The 19,848-nt window shown below is 45.9% G+C and overlaps 1 pseudogene; it reads right to left on the reverse strand.

Annotated features, from left to right (window-relative positions):
* Nucleotides 1–13,660: 13,660 nt before the first annotated feature.
* Nucleotides 13,661–13,900, reverse strand: LOC139276606 (U2 spliceosomal RNA; annotated as a pseudogene).
* Between the last annotated feature and the right edge of the window lie 5,948 nt (nucleotides 13,901–19,848).

Below are 19,848 nucleotides of genomic sequence, written 5' to 3' on the forward strand. Positions count from 1 at the left end.
TGTAAGTTAACATAATGGGCCTGCTTCACGATCTCGCTGTGCGTGTGGTGCGGTGGGGGAAATGGACGCATGTAGCCATGGACACACACATGGATCACACCCAGAACTCACTGGAACCTGCACTGCATCATCGAACCATCCAAACTGGTAACTACTACCCAATGTTGTGGCAAAAGGACTTGGGGGTTAACAGGGAGAGAGCCAAGCCAATGCACAGCCAAGATGTAAGGGCTATTGGCACTTAAGTCTGGGGAGAGCTAAGCCAGAGCACATAGTACAAAGGTAATTGGTACAAAGGACTTGGGGGAGAGTGATGTTATATATTTGCAGACTATAGATATACTCTCGGTGTAGTCACTGTATAGTTGCACAAGATGGAGACTTGTTCCTGATGTACTATCAATAAGGTTTACACTGTGTATATACTATGCTGGCACCTCGAGAGGGTGCAACTGGTGGAGAACAGAGTTTCCTGCCCCTGTGGGTGAGGCTGTCCACCAGAGGGCACTGCGGTGGGAGACCTGAGGGTCACCTGCATTGGTGTGCAGGGCCCAGTATAAAAGGCTGTCCACCATGCTTGTGCCTCACTCTGGAGTTACAAATAAAGGACCAAGGTCACTACAGTTTGAGTACAACACATTGCCTCATGGAATCATTCATAAGTACATTACAGACATAACAACAACAGTGCATCTTTTGTGGAGGCGGGTGATGATGGCAGATTTGAAAGGGAGGGGGACAGCGTCTGAGAAGAGGGAACCTTTCACACTATCAGCTACCAATGGACACCAGGAAGCAAAATTGGGTGGTCAGTAGTTTAGTGAAAATGGGGTTGAGGGGGCAGGAGGTGGTTCTCATGGACAAGATGAGCTCCGAGCTCTGAGAGGGCATGGGGGGGAGATCGGAGAGAAACTGGAGGAAGATGCGGGTTAATAATGAAGAAGAAAGTTGCGGACTGCAGGAAGATATCAGTGAACTGGTCAGGTGGGCAGAACAGTGGCAAATGGAATTCAATCTGGAGAAGTGTGAGATAATGCATTTGGAGAGGGTTAACAAGGCAAGGGAATACACAATAAATGGTAGGACACTGAGAAGTGTAGAGGAACAAAGGGACCTTGGAGTGCATGTCCACAGATCCCTAAAGGTAGCAGGCCAGGTACATAAGGCGGTTAGGAAGGCATACGGAATACTTGCTTTTATTAGCCGAGGCATAGACTACAAGAGCAGGGAGGTTATGCTTGAACTGTATAAAACACTGGTAAGTCCACAGCTGGAAGACTGTGTGCCATTCTGGTCACCGCATTACAGGAAAGATGTGATTGCACAAGAGAAGGTACAAAGGAGGTTAATGAGGATGTTGCCTGGATTGAAAAATTTTAACCATGAGGAAAGATTGGATAGGCTGGGGCTGTTTTCTTTGGAACAGACGAGGCTGAGGTGAGACCTTATTGAGGTGTATAAAATTATGAGGCCTAGATAGGGTGAATAGGAAGGACCTATTTCCCTCAGCAGACTGGTCACTAACCAGGGGGCATAGATTTAAAGTAATTGGTAGGAGGTTTCGAGGGGATTTGAGCGGAAACTTTTGGGGGGGGTCTGGAACTCACTGCCTGAAAGGGTGGTAGAGACAGAAACCTTCACCACATTTAGGGCTCTATTTTCGCCACGATTGTGTGCCATTTTTTTGGTATCCAAAGGTTTTTTGGCGTGAAATACGCACTTTCCAACTTTCGTCAACTTTTGGATGCTAGCGCTGACCATGTGCACCAGTTTAAAAATTTTGGCGCAGACACGAATCAAAATGGGATCGGGCGCCGTTTTTGTGAACTTAATCAATTTTGGCCGTCCACAATTTTTTTCAGCGCGGCGCCTATTGCCCAAAAGCCCCACAAAAAAAACCATATATTAACTTAAGGAATCGGCGCGGCGCACAAGAGGACAGGAGCGAGGCAATAAGAATACACAATAAATACCTTTTTTTCCACAGGAAACTCTTTTTGGAGCAAGGGAAGAAGATTTCCAGGCTGAAAGGACTGCTCCCCCCGCTGCAATCCCAGGCCGAATGGCTCCCCACTCAGTCCCACTCCCCCGGCAAGTTGAAGTTTGGAAGCGGGAGGGCAGAGCTTGTAGCAGGTCCTGCAGGGGGAGAGGTCCTTCGGGGGCCCGGGATTGCAGTGGGTCCAGCGGATTTCACTTTTTAAATGCTGGATTGCATGGTATAGAAGTGAGCAGTTTATCATTTTGGGGGACAGAATACAGCAGTGATCAACTGCTAATGATGTCTACGTCTTGGTAATGTTGTCTTACAATCAGTATTCCCTCTGTGTAAATGTCATTATGTGAATGTCAAAGACAGGGGCAGGCTTCAGCTTGCTTCAGCGTCTCTAGTTGTCCTGACAACTTGAGCTTTTCGCACATGCCCAGAGAGTTTTTAGCGCAGACTTGAAGCTCCGCCCCCCAGACTAACTACGGAGAGCGCTGCGCCAAATTCAAATAATACTTTGGCGAAAGATACGATTTTTTTTCCGGTGCAAACTGGCACAAAAAAATCGGCCATACATCCTCCTGGGTGCCAAAAATTGGCAAAGAGGAAAATAGAGCCCTTAAAAAGTACCTGGATGTGCACTTGAAGCACCATAACCTACAGGGCTATGGACCAAAGTGGGATTAGGCTGGATAGCTCTCTGTCGGCCGGTGTGGACACAATGGGCCAAAATGGCCTCCTTCAGTGCTGTAAATATCTATGATTCTATGATTCTATGCAGGGAGACAGAGGGAAATAAAATGGAGTCAGAAGCAAAAGATAGAAAGGAGAATAGTAAAAGTGGAGGGCAGAGAAACCCAAGGCAAAGAACAAAAAGTGCCACATTACAACAAAATTCTAAAGGGGCAAAGTGTGTTAAGACAAGCCTGAAGGCTCTGTGCCTCAATGCGAGGAGTATTCAGAACAAGGGGGATGAATTAACTGCGCAGGTAGCAGGATATGATGTGATTGTCATCACGGAGACATGGCTGGGAACTCAACATCCAAGGGTATTCAGCATTGAGGAAGGATAGACAGAAAGGAAAAGGAGGCGGAGTGGCATTGCTGGTTAAAGAGGAAATTAATGCAATTGTAAGTAAGGACATTAGCTTGGATGATGTGGAATCGGTATGGGTGGAGCTACGGAATATCAAAGGGCAGAAAACGCTAGTGGGAGTTGTGTACAGACCACCAAACAGTAGTAGTGAGGTTGGGGACAGCATCAAACAAGAAATAAGGGATGTGTGCAATAAAGGTTCAGCAGTTATCATGGACGACTTTAATTTACATATAGATTGGGCTAACCAAACTGGTAGCAATGCCGTGGAGAAGGATTTCCTGGAGTGTATTAGGGATGGTTTTCTAGACCAATATGTTGAGGAACCAACCAGAGAGCTGGCCATCCTAGACTGGGTGATGTGTAATGAGAAGGGACTAATTAGCAATCTTGTTGTGCGAGGCCCCTTGGGGAAGAGTGACCATAATATGGTAGAATTCTTTATTAAGATGGAGAGTGGCAAAGTTAATTCAGAAACTAGGGTCCTGAACTTAAGGAAAGGTAACTTTGACGGTATGAGGCGCGAATTGGCTAGGTTAGACTGGCAAATGATGTTTAAAGGGTTGACGGTGGATCGACAATGGTAAACCTTTAAAGATCATATGGATGAACTTCAACAATTGTACATCCCTGTCTGGAGTAAAAATAAAACGGGGAAGGTGGTTCAACCATGGCTAACAAGGGAAATTAAGGATAGTGTTAAATCCAAGGAAGAGACATATAAATTAGCCAGAAAAAGCAGCAAACCCGAGGACTGGGAGAAATTTAGAATTTAGCAGAGGAGGACAAAGAGTTTAATTAAGAGGGGGAAAATAGAGTATGAGAGGAAGCTTGCTGGGAACATAAAAACTGGCTGCAAAAGCTTCTATAGATATGTGAAGAGAAAAAGATTGGTGAAGACAAACGTAGGTCCCTTGCAGTCGGATTCGGGTGAATTTGTAATAGGAACAAAGAAATGGCAGACCAATTGAACCAATACTTTGGTTCTGTCTTTACGAAGGAAGACACAAGTAACCTTCCGGATGTACTAGGGGACCAAGGGTCTTGTGAGAAGGAGGAACTGAAGGATATCCTTATTAGGTGGGAAATTGTGTTAGGGAAATTGATGGGATTGAAGGCCGATAAATCCCCAGCACCTGATAGTCTACATCCCAGAGTACTTAAGGAAGTGGCCCAAGAAATAGTGGATGCATTGGTGATCATTTTCCAACAGTCTATCGACTCTGAATCTGTTCCTATGGATTGGAGGGTTGCTAATGTAACACCACTTTTTTAAAAAGGAGGGAGAGAAAACGGGTAATTATAGACCGGTTAGCCTGACATCAGTGGTGGGAAAAATGTTGGAATCAATCATTAAGGATGAAATAGCAGCACATTTGGAAAGCAGTGACAGGATCGGTCCAAGTCAGCATGGATTTATTAAAGGGAAATCATGCTTGACAAATCTTCTGGAATTTTTTGAGGATGTAACTAGTAGAGTGGACAAGGGAGAACCAGTGGATGTGGTGTATTTGGACTTTCAAAAGGCTTTTGACAAGATCCCACACAAGAGATTGGTATGCAAAATCAAAGCACATGATATTGGGGATAATATACTGACGTGGATAGAGAACTGGTTGGCAGACAGGAAGCAGAGAGTCGGGATAAGCAGGTCCTTTTCAGAATGGCAGGCAGTGACTAGTGGAGTGCCGCAGGGCTCAGTGATGGGAACCCAGCTCTTTACAATATATATTAATGATTTAAATGATGGAATTGAGTTTAATATCTCCAAGTTTGCAGATGACACGAAACTGGGTGCCGGTGTGAGCTGTGAGGAGAATGCTAAGAGGCTGCAGGGTGACTTGGACAGGTTAGGCGAGTGGGAAAATACATGGCAGATGCAGTATAATGTGAGGTTATCCACTTTGGGGGCAAAAACAGGAAGGCAGAATATTATCTGAATGGTGGCAGATTAGGAAAAGGGGAGGTGCAGCGAGACCTGGGTGTCATGGTTCATCAGTTATTGAAAGTTGGCATGCAGGTACAGCAGGCGGTGAAGAAGGCAAATGGCATGTTGGCCTTCATAGCTAGGGGATTGAGTATAGGAGCAGGGAAGTCTTACTGCAGTTGTACAGGGCCTTGGTGAGGCCCCACCTGGAATATTGTGCTCAGTTTTAGTCTCCTAATCTGAGGAAGGACATTCTTGCTATTCAGGGAGTGCAGCGAAGGTTCACCAGATTGATTCCAGGGATGGCTGGACTAACATATGAGGAGAGACTGGATCAACTGGGCCTTTATACACTGGAGTTTAGAAGGATGAGAGGGGATCTCATAGAAACATATAAGATTCTGACGGGACTGGACAGGTTAGATGTTGGGTAAGTCCAGAACTAGGGGACATAGTCGTAGGATAAGGGGCAGGCCATTTAGAACTGAGATAAGGAGAAACTACTTCACTTAGAGAGTTGTTAACCTGTGGAATTTCTTGCTGCAGAGAGTTGTTGATGCCAGTTCATTGGATATATTCAAGAGGGAGTTAGATATGGCCCTCATGGCTAAGGGGATCAAGGGATATGGAGAGAAAGCAGGAAAGGGGTACTGAGGGAAAGATCAGCCATGATCTTATTGAATGGCGGTGCAGGCTCGAAGGGCCGAATGGCCTACTCCTGTACCTATTTTCTATGTTTCTATGATAGGGCTGGGGCAAAGGGAACCTTGGAAGAAGCTTGGCTTGGTGGGTAGGGGCAGGGGAAGGGACGGCTAAACAGATGGTCTCGGTTCATGTGATCCTCGCACTTGTTGTTGGAGATGAGGGTGGAGGGGGCAGGGGAAAAGAGATCCAATCGTGCCGCCGGCCAAGAACATCTTTCGTGGGGTTTGCCTGGGCACAGACCTGGCAAGTTTGGATCAGTGTGGCTGCTGACTGCACGTTGGCAGCAGGAGACCCTCAGCAATATCGTAAACAGTAAATACAGGTCAATGTTGCAGCTGTGAACCCTTATCAGAACTAGCCAGTTATGCCAAAGGATCTCGCCCGAAATGTTAGCCTGTCTTTCACTTTCAGACACTGATTGACTTGCGGTGCGTTTCCAGCATTTTCTGCCCTTATTAACATCAAATACCGCGTGCAGCTCCGACTACTAATCTGCATATGAAAGGAGCTGCTTGCTAAATAAGGATTGTCTGCCAACACGGCAGAGCGATGCTGGGCAATTGGCAGTGGCTTCCCTGTGTTGTACGCACTGATTTGCAGTCACCGCATAGTCCCCGAGATATCAATAGCTCTTGGCAAAATCACAACTGATGCAACCGAGCCTCCGCAAACCACGTTAAGGCATTGGGGCCAACCGGCAGCTTGTGAACCACATCCGACCCCCCACGCTCTGGCAGCTACCAACCCCTCCCATCTCACCCCCGCCTCCGCCCCTCCCCCCCCCCCGATGCTGTGCTTGTTGTTGTTTTTGGATCTTCACACTCCTCCCCCAGAGACGGTGTGAAAGAGTGGAAGGATCCCGCAGGCTGATTAACCGCCTGACAGGCCGCGATGTCAAAGCGCCTTACACCTTTCTACCAGCCGATAGAATGCTTACTCCTACATGGCGTGAGGGTTTTATAGGCTCTCAAAACCCATAGGATGGCGGGGAGGGGAGATGGGGGGTGGGGGAGGGGTCACCCACTGAGCGTGAATATCCCGCGGGATACCAACTCAGATATCAAAGCCGGAGCTCTGCTCTCTGCTCGCTGGGACTGTCTGGAGCGGGTTCGATCCCTGAACCTTCTGACTCGTAGGTGGGAATGCTACCACTCCAAAGCTGAGTTAGGTTGGTCCGAGTGATACTGGTTTTTCTCGTTTGATCTGTTTACGCAACGCCTCAATTTCAAAATTCTCATCATTGTTTTCAAATCCCTCCATGGCCTCACCCCTCCCTATCTCTGTAATCTCCTCCAGCACCACAACCCTCCCAAAATATCTGCGCTCCTCTAACTCTGCCCTCTTGAGCATCCCTGATTATAATCGCTCCACCATCGTTGGCCGTGCCTTCAGCTGCCTAGGCCCCAAGCTCTGGAAACATAGAAACATAGAAATTAGTCCTGCACCTAATTTCTATGGCTGATCATGGCTGATCATTCAACTTCAATACCCCTTTCCTGCTTTCTCTCCATATCCCTTGATCCCTTTGGCCGTAAGGGCGCTATCTAAATCCCTTTTGAATATATCTATCGAACTGGCCTCAACAACTTTCTGCGGTAGAGATTTCCACAGGTTAACAACTCTCTGAGTGAAGAGGTTTCTCCTCATCTCGATCCTAAATGGCTTACCCCTTATTCTTAGACTGTGACCCCTGGTTCTGGAACTCCCCAGCAACGGGAACATACTTCCTGCCTCTAATCTGTCCAATCCCATCAGAATTTTATATGTTTCTATGAGATCCCCTCTCATTCTTATAAACTCCAGTGGATACAAGCCCAGTTGACCCAATCTCTCCTCATATATCAGTCCTGCCATCCCGGAATCAATCTGGTGAACCTTCACTGTACTCCCTAAATAGCAAGATCGTCCTTCCTCAGGTTAGGAGACCAAAACTGAACACAATACTCCAGGTGTGGCCTCACTAAGGCTCAATACAACTGCAACAAGACCTCCCTGCTCCTATACTCAAATCCTCTCGCTATGATGGCCAACATGCCATTTGCCTTCTTCACCGCCTGCTGCACCAGCATGCCAAACTTAAATGACTGATGTACCATGACACCCAGGTCCCGTTGCACCTCACCTTTTCCTAATCTGTCACCATTCATATAATATTCTGTCTTCTTGTTTTTGCCAATAAAGTTGATAACCTCACATTTATCCACATTACACTGCATCTGCCATGCATTTGCCCACTTACCTAACCTGTCCAAGTCACCTTGCAGCCTATTAGCATCCTCCTCACAGCTCACACCACCACCCAGCTTAGTGTCATCTGCAAACTTGGAGATATTACTCTCAATGCCTTCATCTAAATCATTGATGTACATTGTAAATAGCTGGGGTCCCAGCACTGAACCCTGCAGCACCCCACTGGTCACTGTCTGCCATTCTGAAAAGGACCTGTTTATTCCGACTCTCTGCTTCCTGTCTGCCAACCAGTTCTCTATCCACGTCAATACATTATCCCCAATACCATGTGCTTTAATTTTGCACATTAATCTCTTGTGTGGGACCTTGTCAAAAGCCTTTTGAAAGTCCAAATACACCACATCCACAGGTTCTCCCTTATCCACTCTCCTCGTTACACCCTCAAAAAATTCTAGAAGATTTGTCAAGTATGATTTCCCTTTCATAAATCCATGCTGACTTGGACCGATCCTGTCACTGCTTTCCAAATATGCTGCTATTTCATCTTGAATAATTGATTCCAACATTTTCCCCACTACCGATGTCAGGCAAACCAGTCTATAAGTCCCTGTTTTCTCTCTCCCTCCTTTTTAAAAAAGTGGTGTTACATTAGCTACTCTCCAGTCCATAGGAACTGATCCAGAGTCTATAGAATGTTGGAAAATGAGCACCAATGCATCCACTATTTCTAGGGTCACTTCCTTAATTACTCTGGGATGCAGCCTATCAGGCCCTGGGGATTTATCGGCCTTCAATCTCATCAATTTCCCTAACACAATTTCCTGACTGATCAGGATTTCCTTCAGTTCCTCCTTTTCGCTAGACCCTCAAACCCCTAGTATTTCCAGGAGGTTATTTGTGTCTTCCTTAGTGAAGACAGATCCAAAGTATTTGTTCAATTGTTCTGCCATTCCTTGTTCCCCATTATAAATTCACCTGATTCTGACTGCAAAGGACCTAAGCTGGTCTTCACTAATCTTTTTCTCTTCACATATCTATTGAAGCTTTGGCAGTCACTTTTTATGTTCCCTGCAAGCTTCCTCTCATACTCTATTTACCCCCTCCTAATTAGACCCTTAGTCCTCTTCTGCTGAATTCTAAATTTCTCCCAATCCTCAAGTTTGCTGCTTTTTCTGGCCAATTTATATGCGTCTTCCTTGGATTTAACACTATCCCTAATTTCCCCTGTTCGCCCCATTTTATTTTTTATTCCAGACAGGGATGCACAATTGTTGAAGTTCATCCATGTAATCTATAAATGTCTGCCATTGCCTATCCACTCCGTGCCTAAACCTCTCCGCCTCTCTACCTCTCTTTCCTCCTTCAAGATGCTCCTTAAAATATACTTCTTTGACCAAGCTTTTGGTCAACTGCGTTAATTTTTACTTAAGCTGCTCGGTGTCAAATTTTTTATCGCATAATATTCCTGTGAAGCGCCTTGGGACGTTTCACTACGTTAAAGGCGCTATATAAATACAAGTTGTTCTTGTTGTTTAAATTTCACAAACCTGGAGGTTTGGAAAGGTCGACTTTTAAGGCTTTTGCCTCATTGGAGGAACAATCCTAACACCAAGATCTATTAGTAGCAACTTGAGTTATATGCAAAGGAAGGAGAACAGGATTGTAAATTTTATCTGTGGCTCAGAGGCGCCCATTATAAACTAAACACTTGGAGGCTTCTGCACCAGGGCACTTCTTGTTTTACTGTTTTTTTTTGTTGATGTCCTGAGAGCAAAGCCTCCACACATGACTGATCTCTTGTCGGTCTGCCGGGTGTGCACAACACAGGGAACCTGCTCCCCACATTTACTTTGCTGAAACGGAAAGCCTGACCCGAGAAGTAGGCACATCGACTCGTGGGTCTACACCACAGTTCTTTGGCTATAAATTCAGCTGTTTATACTTAGGAGCTCAGCCAACTAGCGGAGAATATATCTGCAGTCAGTGCACTCCTAAACGGGCTTTAGATTTAATCCCATCAGCTGTCATCCTTGGAGTAAGTGGCACTGATCTGGGTTTGAACAATGAGGGCTTTGCAGTGTGCATATAATTGACCATGTGCTTGTCCAATATCTAGTGTATTCTGATCAGGTCTTCCATTGCACTGAATTTGCTTCTGCCCAATTTAATTCACTGAGCTGTGTCTCAGTAATGGATCTTTATCTCCATGAGTAAGTAAAGGTAGAGACATTGAATGTTCCTTGTACGACACTCAACAATGGAAGCGTCTCACTTGAATACATTAACGGGGTCAGACTGCATTCCGCAGGCAGCAAATGCATCAATTTTTCTGTTCAGAAATAGTCAATATTTCTGCTGCTGTGCCTGCACACAATGGCTGCACATTCAGCTACGCTTTACCGATGAGGATATAAGAAAGAATTGAATGGGAAAAGGCCATTCAGCCCATCAAACCCATTCCAGCGGCACACCTAGTGCAATCCATGCCATTGTGGATTCGTACTTAACCCTTAAGGGAAGGTTCTATAAAAATACCTTCTGACCCCAAGCGGAAATCATACAAAATAAACAGCATGCCTATTTAATCTTCCATACTACATGATTCATCCTTGTTGCATTAGTGCTCCCAGCAGCTTGGCGGTCACCATGTTTAGCACAGTATATTTGTACTGAGACCTATAAACCTTCATCTCATTCCCAACCAAATACTCATCCAGTGCCTTCTTTTTCTCCCCTGAGACTGAAGACACTAAGCCAAGGTTTTGCGCCTCAGCCGAAACCATCATCATCATTGGCAGTCCCTCGAAATCGAGGAAGACTTAATGATGTTCCAGGTCCCAAACTTCATTTTGAAAGGTGGAAGATGCCTGTGTGTGACTTCTTTTAATGTGGGATGGCCATTGCATACCGGCTACCACACGGGCTTAGCAGAGCAAGGTCTTTGTCCAGTGGCAAGGGGGTCCAAGACACCTGGAGACCAGACTCTGCTGTATGAGCCTAGTTGCCTAAAGCGGGATGCGAGCCGTAAGCTCGGCACTGAGCAGTGCCCTTCAGTGAGGTGGTGAGAAAACCGAGGCCTGGCTGAGGGCTGGAAGGAGGAGAGGTCAAAGAGATCAGAGTGGCCACAGCCATTGTGCACTCCACGTGCTCGACAGAGACTCTGCCCTTGGCTGGGGGGGGAGGCCAGAACCTCACCGATGGAATGAAGGCCAGGACGTCGCCGATGGAATGTAGGCGAGAACAGCGCTGGAGGAAGGAAGGCGAGAACGTCGCTGGTGGAATGAAGGCCTCCATCCCTCCGGCAACATTCAAGCTGAAACCAGGCCAGGATTCGGTCAAGTAGACTCTGAGTGTTTGTATTCAAGTGTAAGTGTAAGACCATCAGTAGACCATTGGAGGGAGCAACGTGCGGCGGACCAGCCCAGAAATCGGCATGGTCCCGGCCTGCAAGACCATCAGCAGGCCAAGACCATTAGAGGGAGCAGTGCGTGCTGCTGCACGAGGGCAATGTCTGTGAAGCTAGGTCATTGATTGCAGTGCGGGCAGGCACAGCAGGAGGGGCGAAGGAGCGACAAGAGTTTGTAGATGGAAGTGACCAGGGCCCAGGAGAGACGCGAGTTTGGGGCTCAGAGGAGGTGAGGGCCCGAGGGCAGCACGGGCCAGCCCAAACTGCGATATGTGTGCACGCTGGGTCCGTGCAGCAGAACTGGTCTCCAGTCGTTTTGGTTAACCCTTGCCACTGGACCAAGACCTAGCTCTGTCAAGCCCGTGTGGTGGCTGGTGTGCAACAGCCACCACACATTAAAGAAATCCACGTACAGGCATCTCCCACCCTTCAATATGCAGTTCGGGATCTGGAATATTAGTTCGAGATCTGGAACATTGAAACACCTGTGAACTCATCCCTTTTTTCGCATGGAAGCAAGTCATCCTCGCTTCGAAGGACTGCCTATGATGATGATGATGATGCATTCTCAATCTTCCCGCCTCAGCCTGGGAGACTTCCAATAGAACGTTTAGTTGCAGCAAGGAGCCTGCTTGGGGGTGAGAAGCTAGGAGACTATCGCTTAGACCTTCACTCGTCTGAAGCAATGGAGAGTAGGTTGCCTTCCTCAGGGGCAATAAGACGTTAAACCGAGGCCAGATCTACATATTCAGTTGGATCTTAAAGATCCCATAGACCTGTTTGAAGAAGACCGAGATGTTCACCCAGAATCCTGGCCAAGGTGTAGCCACCAGAAACTGATTAATTGTTCATTCTTCCAATTTGCTGTTTATGGGATCTTGCTGTGTGCAAATTGGTTGCCCTGTTTGCCTTCATAACAACAGTGACTACACTTCAAAAGTGATCTATTGGCTGTGGAGCACTTTGGATGCCCTATGGACATAGAAGGCACTATATAAATTCAAGTGCTTTCTTTTGTTGCTGTTTGTGGGACCTTGCTGTGCACAACATGGCTGATGTTTTACCCATGTAATAATAGTCGCATGAACAATATAATTTGTTCTATCCGAAGCACATGTCTAAGAGCTGTGATAGAGTGCTTAATAAATGCAGGTTAATAAATGCAGGCAAAATTACAACAAGAAAAAATGTTCTTTCAAGTCAGGAAGCTATTTCCCAGGGATTGACCTCGTCCTCCGCACCGTGAGCCTTTTCTGTATTACTTTAATCTGCGTATATAAAACAAAAAGAGACACCCTTTGAGTTTAATGAGCCTGTCTGTGGAGCTGGCTGCAGCTTTATTTAGTGTAAAAACCCACAGGAATTAGCCATCTTCTCAGAGATAGTAGATCAGTCAGTACAGAAGGCGGCACTGACACTGACAGATGCATCTTTTTATAACCAGAACAAAAAAAAACCTCCTCAGAAATAAATGGAAACTATTTATTCGATAAAATGGGCAGATATTCCTGGCTTGTGGCCAGACGGGTGTCATTTGCTCATTCTGCAGGCTAAAGGCAGCACTTTTTATAGATTGATGTACTGCAATGTACACAAGAGCCTTTGAAAACTCTGTGATGTGAGGCACACTTAATCAAATGGAAGGTTTGTAAAGTGCACGTGTGCAATTAAATTCATTACACACACACAGCAACCATCACCTGAACATTCAGCCTGCAATTACGCTGTGTGTACATAAGTGCGAGTGTGTGATTGTAAATAAGTCCTGTTAACCCATCACCCTTGTACTCGCTGGCCTACATTGGCTCCCGATCCGGCAAAACCTTGATTTTAATATTCTCATCCTTGTCTTCAAATCCCTCCATGACCTTACCCCTCCCATCTCTGTAACCTCCTCCAGTCCTATAACCCCCTGAGATCTCCTCCAATTCTGGCCTCTTGCGAAACCCTGATTTCCTTCACACCATCATCGGTGGCCATGCCTTCTGTTGCCTAGGCCCTAAGCACTGGAATTCCCTCCCTACATCTCTCTGCCTCTCTACCTCTCTCTCCTCCTTAAAGATTCTCCTTAAAACCTATCTCTTTGACCAACCAATCCTAATAAGTCCTCATATGGCTCGTGTCAAATTTTGTCTGATAACGCTCCTGTGAAGCACATTGGGACGTTTTACTGCGTTAAAAGCGCTATATAAATGCAGGTTGTTGTGTGTCTGTGTGATTATAATTTTTTTTTTTTTTTTTTGAAATTCGTAGCCAATCATTCCAATTCTTTGTCAAATCACAAACGCCAGAGGTCACCTTGGGCCCATTCAAGGATCACTCTGCGCCAATGCTCTTAGCCAAAAGGCCTAGAGCCACTGCACCGTTCCTGGAAGTACTGCAATACCAGGTTCGTGCCATGGAGGTGGATGGGTCAGGTCCCCCACACACCTCCGTGGAGGTGGATGGGTCAAGCCACCCCACCCACCTCCTATTTCCAAAAAAGCAAGCATATACCTTCCTGATCCAGGGAGAACCACCTTGGGGTTATGGTGGTTACTCCCCTGTCAGGTCAGTTACGCATGATCTTAACCAAAAGGCCGAGATTATAATACTGCTTTTACATTGGGTTAAATACCGTGCCAATTCACCAGCTCCTGATACACCGGTCTGGTGCAGTCCATGGCTCACTGGTAGCACTTTTGACTCCGACTCAGAAAGTTGTGGGTCCAAGTGGGCGCACGTTTGAGTTCCGACGTTGGCTGCGAAAGTAACCTTTCTCACAAATGTTGGTCCGTGCGGGGGTAGGGGAGGGAAGGCTATTGTACTTATACTTTCGCCATATTTATCTCACCTTTCAACTGCACTAAAAGCCAAACAGTGCTGTTTTTTTGCATAAAAACAGTTGTGGATTCAATCCCACTCCAGAGACATTAGCACAATATCTAGGCTGACAATCCAATGCAGTACAGCAGAAGTGCTGCACTGTCGGAGGTGCCGTCTTTCAGATTCCGGTTTAACGGAAAAGATCCCATGGCATTATTTTGAAGAAGAGCAAGGAAGTTATCCTTGGTGTCCTGGGCAATATTGATCTTTTAATCAACATCACTAAAAAAAATTATCTGCTCACTATCACATTTCTGTTTGTGGGACCTTGCAAATTGGCCACCACGTTTCCTACATTACCACAGTGACTACTCTTCAAAAGTACTTCATTGGCTGCAAAGTGCTTTGGGAAGTCCTGGGATCATAAAGGCACTATATAAATATTCTTTCTTTCTCACCACAAAGTAAACTTGCCAGATTTGCCAAGGCTGATGAATTGTTTTTCCCTGGGGCTTCTCAGTAAGCAGCGTTAGTGAATCATGCCAATTTATCGTTGCCGCAACTTGTAGGACACCCACACATTGGAGGCCAACGGCAACATTGCAGGTTCTGTGCGATATAAAAACAGCATAAAATATGTGGATCCATGTGTGTGAATGTGCAAATGTATGAACAAATGTGGCGTGTGTGGGTGTGAATAAATGTGCATTCATGTGACTGTGAGCCTGAGTGACTGAGAGTGTGGATGATTGAGTCCATATTCTTTGGATTCTTGCTCGAACCACTGCTCCTTACTTCCTCTCTCCCTTCTGTCAAAAATTTCCCCCAAACCTGTCTCATCAACCATGTCTTTTATCATTCTCACCTAGTGGACTACTGCTCCACCTAGTGGACTACTGTGGTAACACAGCCATTGTTGTTTTCACAATAAAGCATCAGGGACAGGTCAACTGACAAGTTCCTGCATGAACAGCCATCTTTTGAGTCTGTGTCTGTTGTGAGGTTGTGAGGAATGTCACACCTCTGGCCAAGGGCTCCGAGATTTCCTTCCAAATGAGGAGTAGCTATATAAATGGAAATTGCTGTTGCTGCCATTGTCGCTGCTACTGTTACTGTTATGGTATGTATAGATGCACGTGGGATTAGACGACGGGGGAGCCAGTTTGATTTTATTTTAACCTATGTTGCATGACTTTAAACATTTTAATGTGATAGCAGCACTCACTGAAATAATAAACTGCTGTAAAAATGGAAAAATATTGAAGGTATCTTTTTGGTCTGTAAGTCTCTCCTATACAGTGCCAGCTGTGGTTCAGTGAGTAGCACATTTGCCTCTGAGTCAGAAGGCTGTGGGTTCAAGTCCCCCTCCAGAGACTTGTGCACAAAAATTCTAGACTGACACTCCAATGCAGTGCTCAGGGAGTGCTGCACTGTCGGAGGTGCCGTCATCTTGGATGAAGATGTTAAACCGAGGCCCTGTCGATCTTCTCTGGTGGATGTAAAAGAGCCCATGACACTATTTCAAAGAAAACCAGCAGAGTTATCTCTGGTGTCCTGGCCAATATTTATCCCTCAATCAACATAGCAAAAAACCCAGATTTTTTGGTCATTATTATATTACTGTTTGTGGGAGTTTGCTTGTGCGCAAATTGGCTGCTGCGTTTCCCATATTACAACAGTGACTGTACTCCAAAAGTGGTTGTGAAGTGTTTTGAGACATCCAGTGGTCGTGAAAGGTCTTTCTTTCTTCCATACTTCTCCTGCTCCCCTTCGAGATGCTGGGTAATGATTTCAGAACATTGCATCACCCCCACCACTGTTCCAGCTGCGATTACTTAACACAGACCAGAGCTCAGTCCTGGGAGCTTCCTAGTCTGTAGGATCAGAACTACACCAGGTAATGCATTGTACCATTGAGGCCCTGTGGGAGCCTACAGATATGATCTTGGTAAGCGTTCCCTGGAATAGTCCCATTAAGGTAATGAGAGTATCATTGCATTGGGACATGCTGTAAGTCAGTGGGAATGTGACAGGCTTGTCACATACTCATCACAAGCTATTATTCAACACTGAGGGTTTTGTTTTACTTTGTGGATTTCATGACATCATTATGGCATACCATGCCAAACACGGTAATCTTTACCGGATCAGGTTACATGTGAGCTGAATCTTGATAAATGTTCCATTACATTTTCAAGAAGTATTTTGCCTGACTCTCGTTATAGTTGGATTTGAATTTCTACAGTTTCGGAGAAACAAATTGGCCATCTGCAACATCTATAGCTCAGCATGTTGAATCAGTTACTCTGCAACCGAATCTCAATTGTATCAATGCAAAACACTCCACTGAGACACTGGCTTGGGAGTCAAAGTACTCTTAGTCTCCAGATTCTATCTCGTTCTCTCAGTTTACAGGGTTTTTTTATTTGCTATGTTGGGAGATAGCGTGACCTGTGCTCACTCAAGGGTTGCTGCTGACTCATGCTTCGCAGCCGCATGCCAGATGACGCTATGGCTCGGTGGGTAGCACACTCGCCTGAGTCAGGAGGTTGTGGGTTCAAATCCCACTCCAGGGACTTGACCCCCCAAAATTCTAGGCTGACACTCCAGTGCCGGAGGTGCCGTCTTTCAACTGAGACGTCAAACCGAGGCCCAGTCTGCGCTCTCAGGTGGATGTAAAAGATCCCCTGGCACTATTTTGAAGAAGAGCAGGGGAGTTATCCCCGGTGTCTTGGCCAATATTTAACCCTCAATCAACATAACAAAAATCAGATTATCTGATCATTATCACATTGGTGATTGTGGGAGCTTGCTGTGTGCAAATTGGCTGCCGTGTTTCCCACATTGCAACAGTGACTACACTTCAAAAAGTACTTCATTGGCTGTAAAGCACTTTGAGACGTGCGGTGGTCGTGAAAGGTGGTATATAAATCCAAGTCTTTCTTTCTTTATGTATTAACTTCACGTTGACCATGCGGACAAACCATGTGTTCCTGGAACTGAAGTGGAAAGCAACCGTTTAATGGATGGGAAGAATTTCTATTTAAGGTGTAGAGAATACTTCCTCCATGGCTTACTGGGTAAATGCCTATTGCCACTGCCCGATCCCTGGTCAGGGTTCAGTCACATGATTAGGGGCACTGAGGCCAACTGCAGTGGGCGGTGCAGTAACTGGTCTTGGCGCTCCCGGGGTAAGATGGGAAGAAATAGTCTTTCGGGTCCCAGGCTCAGGATTTCCAATGCCCTCCCAAGTTCCTCCTCCGCACACTAACTCCAACTCATCCAGAGCTTTTCTGCCCATTCACCTACCCCGCTTGTCTCACATTGGCTCACTGCCCAGCCCTCCCCCTCTCCCCCCATTGTAATAACTTCAAATTCCTTGCCCCTGTTTGAAGGCTGTGCGGCCAATGGTGAGAAAGCAGAGTCGAGGTGCCTGTGGAACTGTACCCTGCACGAATCCCTGTTTTGAGGATAGAGGATGAGAAAAGGGTGGGGGGTGGGGAGAAGTTGAAGAAAATAAAGTACATAATTAATATAATGGAAGAAATAAGTGAGAAGTGCGATGCAGCTCAGCAATTCTTTATTTTATTCAATTTGGGAGATTAATTACTTTCCGAATCAGTAGTCCAATTCTGAACACTAAGGGGTGAAATTGGACACGGACAGAGAGACAAGACAGGCGGAATCACGTCAGTCACCTGTCATATGCCAGACCGATATTCAGTTCTGTTGAATTCAATAGGAATAAATATCGGCGCATTGTATAATGGGTGGCAAAAGCAATTCTGCTTGTTTTGGCTCCCCATCTGTGTCCAATTTCACTCCCTTACTGTGCAAGTAGTCCCCTTTGAAAAAGCTGAACTCAGAAAGAATCATACATTATAATTTACATTCCAATATGCATTGCGATGCAGCTATTGCGAATGCTTTCAATCCCTTGCCTTTTCCCAATACACATGCACACATACACACGCACATACACACACTCATGCGCGCACACACGCGCGCACACATAGATACACGCACGCGCACACGTGCACACACACGCGCATACATACATACTCGCGCACACACACAGACATACGCACACACGTGTGCACATACAGACATACACACACGGACATACGCGCGCGTACACACACACACACATACATACACACGCACAGTCATACACATGCACAGTCACATAAACACATACGCGCACACACACACACACATGCACCCATTCGCACAGACATAAATACACATACGCACATACATGCTCACACACACACACGCGCGCACGCACTCGCACACACATATACACACGCGCACACACACATGCACCCGCACACATGCATACACACACGCACATGCACACACAAATACACACGCGCACACACATGCACACGCATAAACACCTTCCTCCTAACCCCAACCAGCATCTGCTTAGAAAGCCCAACTGAACAAAACTGGAAAAACTCCCGCTTCCCTCCCGAAGCGCGGTGTCAGCAGGTCTGAGCCATTGAACACACCGAGCACTGTGGTCCAACAGCTCATGCAATATTCATCAGTATATTGATTCTCGTCTTATTTTTGCTGGGAACGAGCACAAGAGAAAAGTCAATGTTTTGACAACAGTACTAAAGCAAAGTAAAAGGTATGATTTCAGCTCCGAATTATTGGACAGCCCGCAGGCGACATGGAAAATAAAAAAAGACGGATAAAGCAAAAAAAAATCATCCAGAACTAAACATGAGGTAATGCCCACAAGATTTAAATAGGTAAATGTAACATGGTTCTCTTCGGTACTGTAAACTCCATGCTTCAGTAGCAACTTCTGGCTCTGTGACCTTGAGAGGGGCTTTTGAAGGATGCTGAATTAATATTTTATTCACAGCGCTTTATGTGAGGGATTTATCTGCTTGTGAACGCTCTCTAGATCATATCGATTCAGAAGCGTGAGGTTTTCTTTGGTCATAATTAGCAAAAGAGAGTTTGCCTGTCAGGAGAGGAAAAAAACCCAGCAGTGAATGTGTTTAATGATGTCTGCGAGGTAATGTCATAGGTCACTTGGTTTTTTTGGCTCTTGGGGCTGGCATCAGGTTTTAGTTAGCTTGAAGTGAAACAAAAACAGCTGGCGGCCTAGTGGAAGAGGCTTCAGAGCAACCTCTGTGGCGCATATTTGAGTTCCGATGATAGCTAAGAAAGCAACCTCGCTCACATATGTTGGGCCATGTGGGGGGAAGGAAGGATAATATAATTTTGCTTTCTCCTATTTATCTCACCTTTCAACTGTACTGAAAGCAAAACAGCTCTGTTTATTCATAAAATAAAAATGGTTGTGGGCTCAAGTCCACTCCAGAGACTTGAGCACAAAAAAATCTGGGCTGATACTCTAGCGCAGCGCTGAGGGAGTGCTGCCCTGTCGGAGGTATTTTCTCTCAGGTGTGGCATTAAACTGAAGCACTGAATGCCTGCTCATTTGGATGTAAAAGATCCCCCGAGCACTGTTTCGAAGAAGAACAGGGGAGTTCTCCTCAGTGTCCTGGCCAATATTTATCCCTCAACCAGCATCATTTTAAAAATATAATTTGGTCACTACCTCATTGCTAATTGTGGAGCCTTGCTGTGCACAAATTGGCTGCTGCGTTTCCTACATTACAACAGTGACTACATTTTAAAGGTACTTCGTTGGCCGCGAAGGGCTTTAGAACATCCTGAGGTTATGAAAGGCGCTATAAATGCAAGTCTTT

Source organism: Pristiophorus japonicus, chromosome 11 (genome assembly GCF_044704955.1).
Source record: "Pristiophorus japonicus isolate sPriJap1 chromosome 11, sPriJap1.hap1, whole genome shotgun sequence".
NCBI lineage: Eukaryota > Metazoa > Chordata > Chondrichthyes > Pristiophoridae > Pristiophorus > Pristiophorus japonicus.